Below are 19449 nucleotides of genomic sequence, written 5' to 3' on the forward strand. Positions count from 1 at the left end.
CCCGAAACTTTTGGCAATGTATCGTATCAGTGCAGCTGGGGCTTAAAGGAGAGCTGTTGCGGCGTTTGGCGACACCATGCGTCCATTAGATCAGATAGTGGAGCTATTGATATGTGGCTTGATTTAGCCTTTTTGCTACATATTCCTATTTCTTCGCTTCAATCTGAGTCTCAGCCTCTTTGGCAGTTTTGTGGCTGAATTTAGAATTTAGAAACCAGGAACCTCACAGTCCCTTTCGCAACACAGTGTCTCGGATTTTTCTATTCAAGACTAAAAATAAATGCCTTTCAGTTCACAATTAGCTTTCTTGTGTAATATGATTGCCAGGGTCCGTACACTATACTTTGCTCCAAAGCTCTTGCTTGAAAACAAGCAGCTAAAGGGTGCATATGTGGTGTTCAAAGAAATGATACATGGTGTTCCCTGCACTGGATGCGTCCATGGCAAAGCAAGTTGGTCGCGACGGCAATCCACTACATCATATGATTCCCTAATATTGTTGAACGATTGAAAGGAAAATATTCAGTGGATCACTTAACCCTTTTTGGATTTGCATTGGTCTGTTTTTTTGTTTGCTACACACCGTTTTCACTACGGCGCGTCTGTGTGCGATAGTTGTAATCAACAGCCACAGACAGTAAAGTGGGAAAACCTAAATGTGACGTCAATGCCTAGTAACTGACGCAGCCTCCAGCAGGAGGAGAGAAAAAAAAGACTGACTGCAAGGCTTAATTATCATCTTTTGTATGCTGTTTTATACCTAGTGCTGGTACTGTTTACTGTTATATGTGTAGACCTATATATAAAAGCGTTGAAGACGTAGTGTAAAGCTGATTTTTTTTTGGTCTCTCTTTCTTTCGCGCGTGCTCTCTCCCTCTCTCTCTCTCTCTCTCTCTCTCTTGAGCAGCGAATCCGTCCTGAGTTTCCAAGCGAAAGTTGCATGGAGACACACAGCGTAAGACGCGTGTAATGAAGAGAATGGTGAGAGAGGGAGAGATAAAAGAGAAGGAAAGCGGCAACAAACTCATACCAAGCGAGATCACAACAGATCTCCACCGATTAGTTTACGAGTTGTTTTAGGCAACAGAAAAAAGGGCATCTTGGCAGTATTGTAACCAAAAACCACTGCATCGATGCAACAGAGCCGACTCGGAGCTCTTGCACGGAGTTGGAGAGGCAGAAATTAATGTACATTGCATGCACTCCACGTAACGCTCCGGAGCGATGCCTTTGTGAGTGTTTTTTTTCGTACTGCGAGCTAAAAATAGCAGCAGTGTTTGATCGCGCTCCAGAAATAGGCAGTGGGGTAACACAAGTATAAAAAGGACTGCAATTCTGAGAAACCTTGGACATTGCTGAGGTTAGACCTGCACCAAAGGCAGCATTTGATTGTCATCTTGTTTATGTGTAATGTGGTCACGTTTGATTGATTTAAAATGTATGTATGTGTGTGTGTGTGTGTGTGTGTGTTTCCCCTTTCAGCAAGGGCTCGCTGCATAGGTAAGTACATGTGCAAAGCGGTGTTCGATTCAATGTACTTCTTGTGTTTGATTATTGCAACGGGGTTTGGTGCATGCATGCTGTTGGGTTATACAGAAGCCATTCCGGCCACAGAACAGAAACGACGCAGGGGTAAACAACATTTAGCCACTGGCATGGACTTCCATCCAAGCTTTGATTGTAACTTCATGTTTTTTTCCCTCTCAGCTTCATGGACATTAAAACGCCATCTCTCTCTCGAGCAGGAATCTCACATATCGTAAATATGACAGCCACAAAAGCAAGACCAAACTCATTTGTCTGACGGCGCTGTTGAGCCATTTTACGCTTTCTGTCTTCGCTACAACTGAAAGTTCGCGAATGGAAATCCCTACCATCAGATGAACACCGGGTGATGTTGGTTTAATAAATGAAGAGGACACTAGATGAAAGCATGCACAGGAAAGAAGGAGTGCCATGGGGCGCTAAAGGAGCGCTGCACCGGAGCCGACAAGAGGGGAACCCACAGGCTGCACAGTTGGGCTGAAAACACAATGTGGCGTCAAGGGGAGCCTGTGCTACTGCTTGACCTGCGCCAAAATTACTCTCAACTAGGCATAGCTTCTTCTTCTTCTTCTTTTTTTTTACATAGATATATATATATATATATCGCCCGCAGATGGACGCAGCAGCGCAGGCAGTCTGCTTCTCAGAGTCATTCGAAATGCATCCTTAAGTTTCGTACTCATAACTCCGCATGACAGTTTTCCCGCCTGCTTTGTTCGTACAATTCAGTTTGCAGTTAGAAGCTAAAGATAATATGGCAATAGGCGGGCTGACTTGGATTACTCTTCCGCCCACGTCATTTTCATTATACAGCTCTGCAACAGACTGTTTTTTTTTTCGTTGCTATGAACTGAAATACAGCTCTGCTGCTGGCACATATGCATTCACTTTGTATTTGTCAGTGTTGTCTACAGAGTATCACCAGCAATCACAAAATGACGTCTGCCAGTACTCTTGACTTGACAGATTGGTAACTCCGAGTCTGCAGCACACAGACGTCGCCGAAATTTGGCACAAATCTGTCGAAGTGCACGCTTTAGAGTGAGAATACTTGCGCGTAAGAAACAACAGTTGGTAGGCGCAGCTATCACGATACATCGTGCCAAAGAGCACCGTTACCACTGTAACAATGTTGCTCGCAAGAGTCGACATGGATGGCAGATTTCAGGTTTATACGAGCCTTTTCTACCCGAATATCCGTCATCCTATTTATCATTGTTTAATACCTACCAAGATACAATAGCCACATGAAACAGACAAAATTTGAAATTGGCAAATTAGTGCTACCAGGCATGTAAACTAGGATTCGGTGAGCACTGCTTGCTTACATGGGAAACGACAAAACGATGTAGATAACCTTGACCTTAAGACCATGTGGCTTTTCTTTGTTAAACGCACCTAGTCCAGACATGCCAAGATCTTCTTAAATAATGCAATACTGGCGGTGTAATTTTGGTGGCAAAACAGATTTCTCGGAGTCGTGACTGCTATAGTGAGTAATATGGGCGCGTTGGCTGCGTCAGGAGATGCAGTCGCTGTGCGCTGCAGACGGAAGGGGGAGAATCGTGACTGAATGCTGGAGACGTCCGCAAACGAAACGACCACCCAATAAAATCCTCTTAATGGCATCTGGGCAAGATATTTACACATGTTATCTCTCTAGCCCTTTACTCTTTGCGTTGAGCCACCTCAACCTCCCTTTGCACCACCGAAGACATGAGAAGAATATCTGTGATTAAGGGGCGGGAGGGAGGATCTTGGTTTGGGATGAGTTCCGACTGGCGTGTGTGTGTGTTTGTGTGTGTGTGTGAGAGAGAGAGAGAGAGAGAGAGAGAGAGAGCGTATGTGTGTGTGTGTGTGTGTGTGTGTGAGAGAAAGAGAGAGAGAGAGAGAGAGAGAGAGAGAGAGAGAGAGAGAGAGAGAGAGAGAGAGAGAGAGTGTATACCGGGTGGGGAGGGGGGTCCAGATATAGATCGTGACCCTCCCACCTAGTACAGTTTCTTGCATATAGTTCCAAAAAGGGATTGCCAGAGACTTTGTGGTGCATTTTGACAAATGATTACTATGTGGATATAAGAACAGGAATTCTCTGGTAAGTAAAATTCAGCTACCAATACTAAATAGACTAGGTCTGTTATTCTAAAGGAACAAATGGTTGCTTGCCATTTTATATAACTTTTATGTTTTCTACTTTTTGGTGTAAAAGTAATAACAATAATAGCCTAGTAAGTGCACAAGTAAAATTCTTTAAGTCACTGGCATTGTTGTTGTTGTTGTTGTTGTTGTTGTTAATTATTTTGCTGAAGCAACATGTGCTACATTATTAAATGACGTTTTATTAAAGATAATGCTATTTAATTTGTATATGCAAGCAATACATCCAGTATCCATTAAACAGTAAATGACTGATGCTCTAAAGTTTTAGCTACGTTAATGAAAAGAATCTGAATGATTGTGCAGGTAGTTTATGGAGACCCCCGTGTCCCCACTCAATGGTATCAGCCAGTGAACTCTCTGTGGTCATGCAATGAAGCTGCTTCAGAAACCTGTCATGTTGTTCTCTTCGTGTGGAGGGGGATTTGGTGGTCTGTTCTCTTAAATTACGTGCACAATCCTAGAATAGGGGTGTTTCGACCCTGTTTATTGCTGGTCATTTGTTATCTATTGCTTAAGCACTTATCTGTTATCGTCGCTCACAGGTTTGTCTTAACCAGCAATATGATCGCAATCGTGAATGCATACTGTTCTATATGCTGTATTATCATCACGAAACAGTGAGATATGAGTAGACAATATTTTATTTTTTAACATAGTTTTGTCTATGTCTGGTCATTTGCGCCAGCTAGGATGCAAATTTGGTTTCCCCTTTCTTTCGTTCTTTCTTTCTTTATCTTTTTTTTTTTTTCAAAAAGGGGGGTCCCTATATGAGCAAGACACCGATTGGTGGATGACGATTTTTTGTTTGGTCCAATAAGATTCCTCGCTGCTCCCTATTTATTGCGAGCAGATTACAGACTGCTCTCTTCCCACCCAGAGCACTCCAGCGGCACTATCTGCTCATGGCTCTACTAAGCGATAGCTCGATTGAGGGGATATGTGACATTTTTGCTAAAACAAAAGAATCGCAGCGCAAGGGGAAAGAGAGGCCGGCTGGGTTTTTTTTACACACGTGCAGATGTAGTATTGCGCGAGTCATACAGCGCTGGGTGCTAGGCGGGCTGAATAGGGGGAAATAGGAGGGAAATAAACTATCGGGATAAGGAGTGTATTCAGGACCGTGGAGAGCGCTCGCAAGCAGCGCTCTGGCTTTTGGATGTTGAACCCCCGCCCCCTCCCCCTGTGCTCGTAGAATGTGAATGAGTGGGAATACACTTTAGGCACGGAGAAGCCTTCAGTGCCTCGACTTGCCGATATCTGGATACACACAGTGCGATGTAGGAAACGAGCGAGACCGAAAGCTCGAGGCACCTGGATGTCACTGTTCGATGTCATGGACTTAAGCTGCAAGCGGACTGAAATTTGTCTTTCGCGAATCTTTTTGCGGTCTGGGCTTGCTGTTCATATGTATCTAGCTGGGAAGCCCTTACCCCAAAAAGCATTTGCGGTAGACGCATTCGGCGAATTTACATCGGAAGAAGCTTCACAGACCCCCTGGACTTTATATGATTACAGTCATTATTATTATTATTATTATTATTATTATTATTATTATTATTATTATTATTGTGTAACTTATTTTACGATTTTTTTTGCCGCTGTGTGTTGCGGCTGCAATGTGAAAGCCGAACTTTTTCACCACTCTAGAGTTAAGACTATCTGGCGTCTCAATTGCCAGAACCCTTTTTCTATCATGAAAGCGATTGCAGAAAGTCACCCAAACATCACAGATCCACCAACGGGTTTCCAGCTCGCACGTGGGAAAACACAGATGTCCATTCGGGGGGTGGGAGTAGGGTTGGATATGTTTGGGTACTTTGAAGGGAAACACTGTTTAAATGACCCCACCCCTTTTGCAACAAAACTGACACACGTTTAGTCATTATTATAAATGCACGCCGATTTACGGTACCATAAGTCAATTTTGAAATGATCAGCATATAAATAACAGGGTACCAACGTGTGGAAGTACAGGCGTCACTGTGAGTCTGTACGTCATTATAGGGGCCCCGAGAAGATTCCTCCCTTCCAGTAATTCATTTCACACACACACACACACACACACACACACACACACACGCACACACACACACACACGGCCCACGGCAGTTGTAACACCCCTATGAAATCAGAAATCAGACTCCCCATAATTTCCAGTTCATTCAATCATTCCCCGTCACTGAGTAACCATACCTTCATGATAATAAAGATTTTGACAACTGTCTGGAGCCAAGGAAGCAAAGCAAGTGTGTGTGTGTGTGTGTGTGTGTGTCAGATTCACAATTACCCTAAAGACGTGCTCTCTGCAGGTCCAATGAGCCGCCACTACTTACATAACTTGTGGCTATAATTTTGTTCTCGTGGGAACTTCTCAAATTGTAGCTGCGATTTAACCTTATAGTGGCCTCTTTAAAAAACACACTTGGACTATTTAGCCATCTAGATGTCAGGTAACGTTATTTTAAACCAAATCTCCCTGTTACGTGACCATAATTTCGATGTCGATTATGATCACGTTTTGATTTAGACAAAAAAAAAGCAACCTTTTCACCAACTTCAGTTAAACTTGTACGTGAAACATTATCACCACTCATTAGTAGGTTGTATATGGTATACACAGTTCTGTCTAAATTAATGTATTCCTGGGCTTATTGTTTAGGATTTCACACAAATTGGTAGGTAGAATATAATGATAGCTCATATGAGACGACTTGTCTAGCATTCATTTGTGCGTATCTACAGATGGTCATTGAAAACGCATGCAGATAGCAAAGTTAGTACAGACAAGTGCACTCCATAATGCAACTGAATAAATTTAACTAATCGAGACTGCACTGAATTAATCAAAACATTTATTTTGTACAAAGATTAATGTTCCTACATTACGTCATTGTATAACGACCATGTATAGGCCTAAATCCTGGGTGATACGCCGCCCTGTAGACAATTCACTACATCACGAAACCCCCTGAACCAAACAACATGTAGTGTCATGACGCAACACTCACGAGGGGCTCCAAACACGTTTTGTCGGTTTATTAATAGAAATAACATTTTCCCTGAAACGTGACACTTGACAGAGTCCAGTGATGCAACACTTTAATTTAAAAAAAAAATTAAAGTGAACATAATCATGAGCCTCACATTAGTGATGGCGTATTGTGTGCGCATCAGGTCTGTATCAGTTGTCATCATATAACTTGTAGAAGTTCTATACAATGGTCCTCACGCTGGATTATCAGGTCGTCTCTCCTCTGAGCTTTCAAGTCGTCAATACATTTCTTTTAGTCTGACAAAGGAAGATAAGTTAAAGCACATATATTGTTTTGTTTAACTGTACCGTATATCTATACTAAAGCGTGTGAGTTAATTAGATTAGCAGATTATCAACTCTGCGTTGTTTTTGCTTAAAAAGAAAAGGAAAGAAAAACTTTAAACAATCAGTGCTTTATCGCAAATAACACATATCAGAGAAATCACTGAATTATTGTATTTTTGGAAGAATTTACTGTGAAGCGAGTTAATGGCCCCGTGCGCATCCTCCGATACGCGAGCGCACGTAACAACCCCTGTGTCTCCAAACAGGCACAGCACACAGAAAGTCAGGCTGCTGTCTGAGAAGTTGTAACCTTTTTGTGTATCTCTCTCTCTCTCTCTCTCTCTCTCTCTCTGTCTGTCTGTCTGTCTGATTTTCCCTCTGCGCGCGCGAGCGTGTGTGTGCGTGCGTGTGTGTGTGTGTATGTGTGTGTCATAATCCGTGACTCGATGACTTTCCATATCTATAGGATGTCATGCTTGATGTATACATACACGTGTTATATATGTGATGTTGTATAAATATACTGTAGTCATTAGTTAGGAAGTAGTCAGTAATGTACGTTCACGATTTTAGTCAAACCGGTAAATACTGTAGACTTTTTGCGTTATATTTGCAATTAAGGCTAAACTGTGTGTTTTGGTTCCTTTGTAGGGTTTACAAAAACTTCTAGAAGGAGTCTAGTTACTACAGACGTCTCAGCCTGTCCATGGTGCTGCCCCATGCATACTGTTCACCTCGGCCCCTGTAAGTGTTTTAATATGAAAAATCAAGCTATTGTTTTCTCTGTTCTTTCTCATGGTTACACTGCTCCTTCTGTTCTTAACATTTCTGTATCTCATTGCTTGAACGCCAAATGTGATGTGCAAAAGCTTTCAAATATGACATATAAAGGAAAATTAAGTTAAGGTAATCAGTTAGATCAGCCTGTAACACTTTGTAATAAAAAGAGGCATATAGAATGCATATGAAGTGGCCCAATTGTCTATCACTGATAGTATCAGAGCCGGGTGTGGTCCACATATTAAGTGCTCTGTATTGGAATTCATACTGTCAGTGGTTTAAGATATATAACATATCATTTGGGTGGATATATAACTTTTTGGGTGAGCAGTACCAAATATCTTGATATATTTTTAGCAACTTTTTAGATAATGTGGACTTTTACACAATATTGATGAGATATCACTTAATCATTTTAGCCTTGATCATTCAAATCCTATTTATTTTTTGTGCATTGTGTACTAAATATAATACTTAATGATTTTTTTTACATGGGCATGTATAGACTCTCTCTCTCTCTCTCTCTCTCTCTCTTTCTCTCTCTCTCGCATACACACACACACATACACACAGACCACCTGTGATGATGGCCTAGCTGAAGGCCTCACTTCAGAACCATATGCGAGGATATCTTACAACAGATACCTGTCAGTATTGTAATATTTAGCTCTAACAAACAGCTCCCAATTATATCAAAGCAATCATGAGTATTTCAGAACCTCATAAGGGGTATAGGCTACCAGTCAAACATTTAGACACACCATCCCATAGAAGAGGTTTCTTCATTCTTGCATTCTTCTTAGAAGAATGGAGACATTAACACTGTAAAGTTATAAATGTGGAGTGACCAAGAAACAAAACCTTTAATATTTTTAAATTCTTTTAGATTTAGTGTTCTTGATCAAGCTTTGCATATTCTTGGCATTTAGAAACCCTGATTCAAGACAGAGTTTCAGCAGTGAGGCTTAAATAAGGCTGAACACTTGTTGTGTACTTGTTGTGTGCTTGTTCTAAGTTCTAAATGTAATTGTTTTAGGGAACCCATTCAGTTTCAAGAAAAATAAATACTTATTTTATTTACTTAAAAATCTATTCAGTATTGTTTCCCCAAAAATAAATGTATACATGACTAAAGGCACTAAACTGTTATCAATGCATGTAAAATGTATATGGACATGGACATGGACAGTTTTGGTCCACAAATCAAGTCCTGTAATATAAGACGTGCCCCACACTGGACCTGTTGAACTATATGAGACGTAAGGAGCTTGTGATGGTGAGGATTAGTGAGTCTATTAACCGTACTGATAAAGTCTTTCACTTTTGTGAAAAGTTCTTCAAATATCCCAAAAAAATAGGTGACTCAATTAATCAATTCAACTGAAAAATGTAATATGAAGACTTCTAAGGGAAGTAACGTGTACGTATTTAATGTATCTAAACACACTTTTGAGAGAAGACACTGTTTCTAGCCATTGTAGGTCATTTCATTGAAAAAGAGTCTTTCCTTTTTCTCTCCACATCTGATCAGCTCAGTGAAGGTCCAGTTCTCCGAGGTATTATAGGCAGGAACTCTCTCTGCTGCTCTCATTTTTCATTCATTCATTCATTCTTTCTTTCATTTATTCATCTGCTGTAACTACTTTATCCTGGTCAGGGATGCCATGGATTCCAGAACCTATTCCAGGAACACTGAGTGAGTGAACTGAGAATTACACACTGAATTTAGTCCATTGAAGAGAAACATGCATACATTCTCACATTCATTCACATCTAGTGGTCATTTAGGGCTGCCATGTTTTTGGTAGGTGGTAGAAAACAGGATGTCCTGGAGTGAAACTCTGCACCAAGAGTCACCTGATCTGGAGCTGGGAGATAGCAACTGTGCTGCCTGCTCTCAAATATTTTCAGGAAAACTTAAACTTAAAATGGATTAGAAAACAATAGTTTTTAATTAATAGAAAAAAAAGCATGCATGTGGTCTCGGAATTCACGCAAGCAAAAAGTTGACAGTGAAAGTGTTAAACCTGATCAACACCAGGGCAAATCTGGACACAGTGGTGTTTAGGTGTTGACTTTAATTTAAAGCACATTGTTCTCTGAATGCAAATCATTTTGTCTCTCTAATAATGCTTCTACCCTTAATCTCTGTTCACTGTCTTTTTTGAGATTATGGAGGTCTGTAGATCCACATGTCTATCTGAGGCACCATCTCCAACGTTTTGCTGTAAATGGTACAGTAGCCTTCAACATAATCATTCATTACAAATATTTTGACTTCATATGTGTTTGTGGCTTGTGAGACGTATTCAGTGTTTTCATTAGAAAATGTAAAAACATCTTCTTTGTTATGAAGTCTGTTATTATTTTTTTATTCATATATATATACATTAACAGGGATTACATTACTTGTCTCAGAATGATCTGTTTGCTGAATTTATTTCATTGACCCCTGACAGATGGACTAAGATTTATAGTTTGCGCTATAAAGAAGGGAACAATTTCATGTTTATGAAGTGGGCTAGTTCTTATTTCTAAAAAAGAAAGCTAAAAGCTATGACTAGAGGAAGTTATAGTGTTGTTTAAAGTTTGAACATATGAGTCAGAGAAGGTGCAACGGATGACTCAGAAACACGGGTGGCTTTGGAAACGTAGAGTGTCCTTGGCTTCTTATGAGGGGGGTCCTGTGACTGGATCTGGTGCATTTTTTTTAGAGACTCTTCTAAATAAATGTGCATAATATCGGTGGCAGTATACCTTGCAATTTTAAAACATCTTATTCAGTGTATCGTATGACTAATAGAAGAGTATCCAGTTAACTCCTCATGTCTCAGAGACTTTTCCTTGCCACAGGTTCCTCTGGTTTGTCCATTAGGGACTTCTCCTGAAAGATATATATATATATATATATATATATATATATATATATATATATATATATATATTAAAAGCTGCTTTGTAGCAATGTCTATTATTAAGAGCAGTGTACAAATAATATGTATTTGATCAAATGATTTCAATTCTAGATGCCATAGATGCCAATTACACTAAAGGTTATATTATAATATGTTCTCACATACCTTAAACTGTTGAATGCTGAAAAACATGCTTACTACAGAATTTTTTAGAGCTGTGATATAAATACATTTCTTTATGCTATTCATTCTAAATAAATAGAGAGTAAATAAAAATTAACAGTGATTGCAGGATTTATAAAACAGTGTCATGGAAGTGTTGTATAAGCAGGCAGTTAAAACAGGTAGTTTATAATATGAGCGTGCCAAAAGCATGATATAATAAGTATCAGTAAATATGATGAAATATGTATGTATATATATATATATATATATATATATATATATATATATATATATATATATATATATATATATATATATATATATATATATATACATATATCAGTGTTGAATTTAATCTATAAGTAAAACTAATGAAGCAGAGCAAAGGCACATTATTTTGGATTTACAGAAGCTGTATCTGCAGCGTGTAGTGTGATGTAAGAGGTGCGTATGAATTTATAGGTGCATTTATTTAGATATGTATTCATTTTCACGGGTCAACTGTGGGACGTTCCTGAGTGCCAAGCATTCTGTCTTAGTACCATATCATGTTTCTTACAGAGAGCGAGGCAGAATCAAGGGACGATATGGGCATGTGCTGAGATCCAGAATAAAGTGGAGGAATCAGTCAACACAGCTAGGTATAACCTGCACAGCATTTACCTGCAGAGAAAAAAAAAATGAAATAGTATTTAAAATGCTGAACATATTTTAGCTTCAGTTGTGCTACATGTATGTTTGCTTAATAGTATTATTTCAAATTAAGAAAGCAAATTCTAGTCTAATAAAAGAAGTGAGAATATTTTAGTCTATATGCTTCACACATTTAAACAGACAACAGCTCTCACGTTAACATGACCTTTATATTCAATCAACAAAATATATGATATTCAAACAACAAATATGGCCTAAAATGTATTTAACAGCACTAGGTATTTCCTTTAAACATAAGGAATAAGGCTAGAGAATGTAAAGGACAACAGACAAACACACAGAAAAGGGACCGAGGGGAACCGATGAGGGGAAACGATGAGGGGAACCAATGCCTTTCTGTCAATAACGTGATTCAAAGTGTATTCATATTCATTTAACTCACATTCATCTGTTAATTAACTACTACAGCAGACTCTGTTTCGGTTCAAGCTTTTCCTCACTTATTCATTCAGGCCCTAGCATATGGCCTGACTTCTAAACTACAGTGCACATAGATTGTCTGACACTTTTATTCAGATTTGAGAGATATTTTTTGTTTAAAACAAAAAATCAATTAAAAATATTATACAAAATATTTTAAGCTGCGTTGCTGAAACATGATTAGATTTTATGCTTTAAGAAAAAAAAATGCATTATTTTAGATAGATCAGCTGAGACGTTTAGAAATATTTGTCCCAAAAGTAAAAAAAAAAAATGATATAAAAAATAAATAAATAAATAAATAAATAAATAACTTTCAGAAGTAATCTGTAGACTTATAGAAATGTTCTGTACAAGGGACTGAGCAGGAGGATTAAAAAGTGTGTTAGTTAGTTGTGTTTCGGTTGAAGATAGCAATATAGAAAAAAGCAATGAGAAGCAACATTCAAATCAAAGTCGCTCATTTTCTTTAAAGATATACGTAATACAAGAGGTATATAATATATTATATTCAGTAATTCCTGTAATTGTTCGTAATTGAATTTGTCAAGAAAGGGGTTAGGACATCTCTGCAAGTCACATATATGTATATATACAGTATACATATTTATATATATATATATACTGTGCATGACTTTGTCAGGTTTTAGACGTAAAGCTTTTTAATGTAACATTATAACCTAATGTAAGGATTTATTGTGTATGTTCCTAATAGCTCACAGAGGAATTAGATTAGATTAGTATTGTTAGGTGTTCCTATGGGTGCAATAAGGATAGTTACATTGCTTATATTACTTATATACAATAATATATCTTATAAAGTTGGATACAAATCCTTGGCTTTATTTTGAAGCAGAATCAGGTTGCATAGAGAGGGGGTTTTGCTGTGGACTGACTGTTAGTGAGACAGATGTAGGCAGAACGATCGTCATGAGCAGCCATTTTAGTGAGCATGTGTGCTGCATGGAGACGTACGTGTGCATGCCTGTGACCTGGAGTGAGTTTTTAGTAAAAAATCTAGTGATTTTAAATTTATTCTGCTTTACAATCGGATCAGTTGCATTTGTGGGAATATTTAGTACATTAAAAAAAATGTAAATAAAAGCTTGCCTAAAAGCTGTTTGTGTGTGTGTCTGTGCATGTGCGTGAGTGTGTATATGTATTTGTGTTTGTGTGTATATTTTTAGACATGACATACTTCAAATTTTCACTGGTGTGTGTTTTACTTCAAGGACAGACAGATGAGTATTTACTTGAGGGGATAGAGTTTAGCAGGTATCATGACACAGCAGGTACAGCGACACGGTTCTACTAATATTTTATGCAGCACATAAAAGTAACTATACTAGTATCTGTACATTTTCCTAAGAAAAAACAAATTCATTTTAATCTTTAAAATACTTTTGTGGCTGTGCCTATAAAGTGTGAGTGCATCCTAAGGAGCATTTAAGGTCTCTGACCACAACGTCCTCTCGTCGCTGTGTGTGCACCGTTATTCAGTTATTACCAGGACGACTATATGCACAATATAGAGAAGCGTGCTGCTGTCCTTATGTGAGTTTGAGTACGTATCTGAGATAAGAGCTGTCTTTTTGTTTTGGATCTGTGGAAGGTGTGTCTTTATATTAACAAAGACATGACTACACTCACAGACCCAAATATCAAGTCAGTTATATATTATTGATTTGAAGAAAAAAGAATTAATTATATAATAATATTAATAATAATAATAATAATAATAATATTTAAAGCAAAATTATTTACATTTGCACACAGAAAAATTTGTGCACATTATGGTACAGCTTATATATTGTATAGAAGGATGGACTAATTGTACATGTAGTAAATGATCACAATTACTATTACATGCAAATACTTTTTGTAAAAAAAAAATAAATAAAATAAAAATCATATGTCCATGTGTACTGCTTGTTAGTGTGTGTGTGTGTGTGTGTGTGTGTGTGTGTGTATGTGTGAGTGAGTGGGACAGAACGTTGATGCACCGCACGTATCCCTGAGCATGTAGAGTACTTGCTGTTGTTTTTGTTGTTGTTGTGTGTGTGTGTGAATATATATTGTAAATACTTTAAGGGCTGTAAATATATATTGTATATACTTTAAGGGCGGCATGCACGTGTTAAAGGAGTAGAACCATTGAATGGTCTTCTTTAAAACATAATCCAAAACGTGCACGTGGATTTTATCAGGATGTAATATAGATACATTATGATTCTTCTTATTATAAATCATATCATTTATCTCCTCCTAAAAGGGAGACGTGTCACCGAGGCTGTGTAGACACAAGAAGAGTGCCTTTACTACGTTTGGCACCATTTGTTTTTTAGAGCTCAACAGTTAATTAAATGCTTAAAGTGTATATTTTACACTAAAGTCTTTGTCAGTCTGGGGTTTGTTTTTTTTGTGTGTGTCACAGCTCTGTTTTTATTGAACTGAGTCAAATAAATACAATTGAACAGTTAGGTTTAGGTTTAATCCGGTACACTGTGCCTCAAAGTCTAGTCAGAAAATATCCTTTAAATACATTTATTCTTATGAATTCATGCAGTATACAACGTACCTGTGAGCTCATGTCATATCCATGTTTTTTATTTTTATTTTTTGGGCTTGGTATTTTGTTGCTTCCATTTTAAAGCTTCGATAACATGAAGTCTGTGAAAATCCAGCTGTTTAAAGCAGAAAGGGATGTTTTCTTGTAGTTTTGTTCCTATTGTGTAAGTGTATGTGCATGGGCATTGTGAGTATTAATAAGTGAGCACATTACATTCGTATTTCGTTTTTATTCGCTTTATTATTTTCTCCTAGACAACATCTAAACAGTCATGTGGTCAGGTACTTGCAGGACAGTTTAGCCTATGTGATACAACCTTCTGGCTCTACACAACGCTACATTATATTACTGTGCCACGTCTATCTGTTCTGACGGATGAGTGTATATGAGTGGCATATGAGCAGGATGACTATAGGTGCAGACATCTGTGGATTTAAAACTTGGAATAACGCCCTAGTATGTAAAGTCTTTGTTTTAAAAAGAAGCTGTATGGAAATTGAGACAAGACATATTTTTTTATGTGTTCTGTTCATGTTTTCACAGGCAGCCATTTAAGAAAATCCACAAGAAGTTGGATCTGCCTCGTGCAATCTGTTTATCTCAGTTCCATATGTCAAGAGGCCATTTCTGCAGCTTAATCAAGGAACAACATGACAACTGAGCCTTAACAGATATTTAAACTTCTGTTTCTAAAAGCGCTGGTATGCATGGATATCACTAATTGGTAATTGGTGGACGTTGTAGTTTTTTTCATGTTAGGGAAATTTGATCGTGTTTGGTGCCATGTCAGTTTAGAGAGGCCTGTCGTGTTTTAACTTAGACATGTGACAAAAATGAAAGATTAAATAAATGCATGCAGAGTTTCTAAAAAGTTATTTTTAGGGTTTTGATTCTTCTTCTTTCTCACACATCTATGACTGGTGAAAGGCGACAGTTTCACACACATTGTAAGGCCATTATTTTAATCTGTCGTGAAGTTCTGTTGTACTACAAACAGTTATAAAGGGGCTCTGCTGAAACGTGTATAAGAAGTTTATTAATAGAAAAGTGTGGTGGTGTGATTATATGGTAGATAACGTGCCCATCATGAGCAGCCATTGGAATGAAAGGCGTGACTGTTATTGCATGTGACGGAGATATTAGTATGTTAAGGTATATGTGTGAGCATGAAGGTGTGCATTTATATATAGTGTATAGAAATGTGACTGCATGTGCCTGTCTCTGGGTTTGTCTGTGAGCCTTGGTCTTAGATCTGTAAGTCCCTGTGTACAAGTGAAAGGTAAGGTTACCAAGTAAGTGTGCCAAGAATTACGTGTGTGTGTGTCTTAGTATCTGTACTGGTTGTTGCGTCTCTGGCAAAGTTTGGGGTTGCGTGTTCAGGATGTGTAGGATCTGACATATTGTAAAGAGAAATCTGACAGAATGAAATCATTTTAAATGCATTTTATTTGATATTTTATTTGTACTGGACTCTCATGATGTAAAAATGTGTGCATTTACCATGCTGTCTTTCTCCTTGTCCGGAGCAGATCTGTGATATTTGGACGTTTTTATGAGCTGGTCGTTTACAGTGTTTCTAAACAAATCTGGCATGACATAGTGATCAGTGTATTTCCATTACATAGGTTAGAGGAACCGTGTCAGTGTGTATGACCACATGATTGTACAATTATTTTGACGCTTATAAGCAATCACTGTCTATATTCAGCAATACTGAGTTGCTAAAAACATTCTGTTGTTCATGTTTCATTCATAAATTAACTGTAAGGATGTCACCCACGTCAAAATAGTATATTGTGATTATTTTTAATTCAGAAGCTAGATTTTGTATTAATTTGTGCCTTACCACGAGCATGAAAATATGCCATATATATATATATATATATATATATATATACGCATGTGGTCTGTGTGTGTCTGTGAAGTTTGATGAATTGCATTTTGCATGAAAAGATGCAGAATTCTCCAGTGTGTGTGTGTGTGCGGGTTCTCATGACTCAGAATTGTATACTGTAATATAAGGAAGCTCTAAGGTGCATATAGAAGATCAGGTAAAGACAAACAGTACTCTACAGATTTTTTTCAGGATTATGTAACCGCAGTTCTGTGTGTAAAATGGAACGTCATATACATTTTTGGAGCAAAATGTTAAATCATGAGATAATATTATTGCTTGGAAGGTAATTAAATCTAAGGGAGAGGGGGAAATATTATTTTATATATTAGTGAAACCTGTGGATGTGCTTAAAGAGGACGTGGAATTTTCTTTGTGTTTGTGTGTGTGTGTGTGTGTGTGTTATATGTATCTGTCGCTGTGTTTGATTGTAGCTGTCAAAAAACATGAATAACATAACCTAATTGTCTATTATTTGCTACAGCTTTCTCAGTGTTTAAATATTCGTTTGTATTTGTGTTTTTTTTTTTTTTTCTTGTATCATTAAGGCCAGGCTGAACAAAAACTTGTGGTTGTGTATTTGCAGAAACCTAAAAATGACGATATAAGCAGGTACGTCCAGCATTATAAGGATCATGAGCCTCTGACAATATATATTATTTTTCTCACCACAAACAGCAGTGCTATGAAAGCAGGACTGTACATAAACACTTAACATGTAATAGATACACAGTTATTTCTAAACCTAGGTATTAAACAATTCCAGCCTGGTGTGTAGAATGTAATGTTTGCATTATGTTATGAAATGTGAAATTATAAGCAGATAATTGGGCTGTTTATTGTTCTGACAATTTATTTTATTCGTGAAATGAGAGATTATAATTCAGAAATGTAACATTTGTCAAGCTGCAAATAGCAAAGATCATCTTTTAACTTTGCAATTTTTTTTTCCTTTTGTACAGATGACCGTCTTGCACACGTGCACATGGATATGGATAACTGCGCTGAAACTCACTTGGGATTATTCTATACTCGTCGAGTGCAGCTGCTTAATTAAGGACAACTTTGACACCGTCAGGTATTTAAGTCTCTGTCTCCATAGGGCTTGCGTTGGAAGCAGTATGCAGACATTGAGAACGTTGCCATTTCCTGTCGTTTCTTCATGCATATGATGCATGCAGTAGTTTAAAAAAAATAAAAACAAAAACAGAAGAAAAAGTGTTGAATTAAATTCTGAAGGGTGAAGTAAAATATTTGCCATTCTGAATTTGGCTTGTTAGAGCACGACTGCGTGTGTGTTTGGTTTGTCTGTAACTAGGCTGCTGTGTGTCAGGGACAGTGGGTGATACTGTAAGGTCGAGCACAGGGTCTCAGACATTGTCCTAAAAGACAAGGCGTGGTTTTTTTTGTGCAAAGGTTTTTTTTTGTGCAAATGGTTATCGTAGGACGATGCTTAGAAAAATAAGTCTTTGTTCCTGTTGACTAAATGTCATGACAGCTTTTCTATTTAGATGTAATACGTGCAAATGTGTTTTGTTAAAAAGAAATCCGTGGCTTTTTTTTGTCTTAAAGCATAGACAAGAAGTCACGAGGTTCGTTTCTGGCTTTTTGAAGCGCAATAAATGTCGAGAAGGTCGCTGTCCACTGCAAAGGTGCTGATAACGATAACCTGCGTACAAACGTTTAAATCTCAGTGTGTTACTGTCAGACTATATGTTAGGTAAATTGCCTATAATTGTTTTATAGCTTCTATAGGGCGTAGTGATGTTAAGGTGTGATTCAGACACTCAGTGCATTGTAAACCATAACGACGTCCACGGCTTCGGATCAATTACATTCTCAGACTTCAGTGTCCGAAAAGAATATCGTCGAGAGACACGAAGACAATTGCAAATGTAATACACAAGCCATTCAGAAAGCAAGAGAAAGGTGAAAGCTGTGAATACGTCGATACTGCAGGTGGGGTGAGAGTGGCTCAGGGCGAGGATGTGTGTGTGTGTGCATGTACTCTTTGGGTGGAGTATCTTCAAAATACTGAATATGAATGATTTCAATTAAAATTAAAATAAAACAAGAGGCAACTTGTGGGGAAAAAAAGGCCAAGTCTGTATGTCCGAACACATTTAATCCACACTGTAATCCGAAGCTCAGCTGGAGCATCAGTGTATCTATCAATAGCAAAGTATTTTGATGAATATATGTATTTATATTTAGAGCAAAGCACTGATATATTTTTTTTAATATACATCTGAAATGGTGCTGTAAATGTAAGATGCAATAATGTCTGTTTCATTGTTGTTCTTTGTATCTGATATTTGCAAAGCTGAGATTTCACTGCTGTCAAATCGAGTAGCCTACGAGATAATGTCCTGTTTGTTGTACAAATCTGGATCCATACATATACGTTGCATTAGGTGTTTTAAGGTTTTAATGTTTAGTTTATTTTGACATAGTTGCATTGTATCATTTTCCTTTATTGCTTGTCCTGTTGTTTTATTTTATAGCTCAAATAAATAAAGCTTGCATTTAATTGTGCACAGTCCTGGGTTGTGTTATTCACTTGTGTGACTCACTGTGTCAAACCAACTATTTGAAACATGCAGGCATTTTCCTTGTGAACTATTTGACCTGCGTTGGGGCAAACAGAGTGTTCAAATAACCCTGTGAATTGCTACTGAAATAAAATATCAAATATGCACAACCAAATCATTTAGTGGAATGAAACATTGTTTTTTTTTTGTACTAAGCAGGATGTGGGAAACACGTTGCTTCTGTCAACGTGAAAGTCTACATCTTTGCATGCCTAAATTTGACGTTAAATATCAGGTCGTGTTGAGAGTCGAGTAAGAATGGCGACAGAACATGAATGCATGGTAGACAGAAAATCTGTGGTGTGAAATCAACCCCCCAAAATATGCCTGATAAACCCTGAGTGACTGAAACTGAAATAGAGATGCATGCTGTAATGCTG

At 37.7% G+C, this 19449-nt stretch overlaps 1 long non-coding RNA gene across 6 annotated transcripts; it reads left to right on the forward strand.

Moving 5' to 3' along the window:
• The first annotated feature begins 689 nt into the window (after positions 1-689).
• LOC131364532 (uncharacterized) lies at positions 690-19017 on the forward strand. 6 transcript variants are annotated; one of them, XR_009206500.1, is made up of 9 exons: positions 690-1360; positions 1483-1500; positions 1708-3637; positions 7673-7765; positions 8375-10035; positions 11443-11522; positions 15128-15285; positions 17027-17090; positions 17441-19017. It is a non-coding gene; the product is annotated as an uncharacterized LOC131364532 (long non-coding RNA). The 6 variants fall into 6 exon arrangements; XR_009206501.1 differs by having other exon boundaries at positions 692-1360; positions 8375-9497; positions 9971-10035; positions 15128-17090; XR_009206496.1 differs by having other exon boundaries at positions 692-1360; positions 15128-17090.
• The last annotated feature ends 432 nt before the right edge of the window (positions 19018-19449 follow it).

The sequence above is a fragment of the Hemibagrus wyckioides genome, linkage group LG14 (genome assembly GCF_019097595.1).
Source record: "Hemibagrus wyckioides isolate EC202008001 linkage group LG14, SWU_Hwy_1.0, whole genome shotgun sequence".
NCBI lineage: Eukaryota > Metazoa > Chordata > Actinopteri > Siluriformes > Bagridae > Hemibagrus > Hemibagrus wyckioides.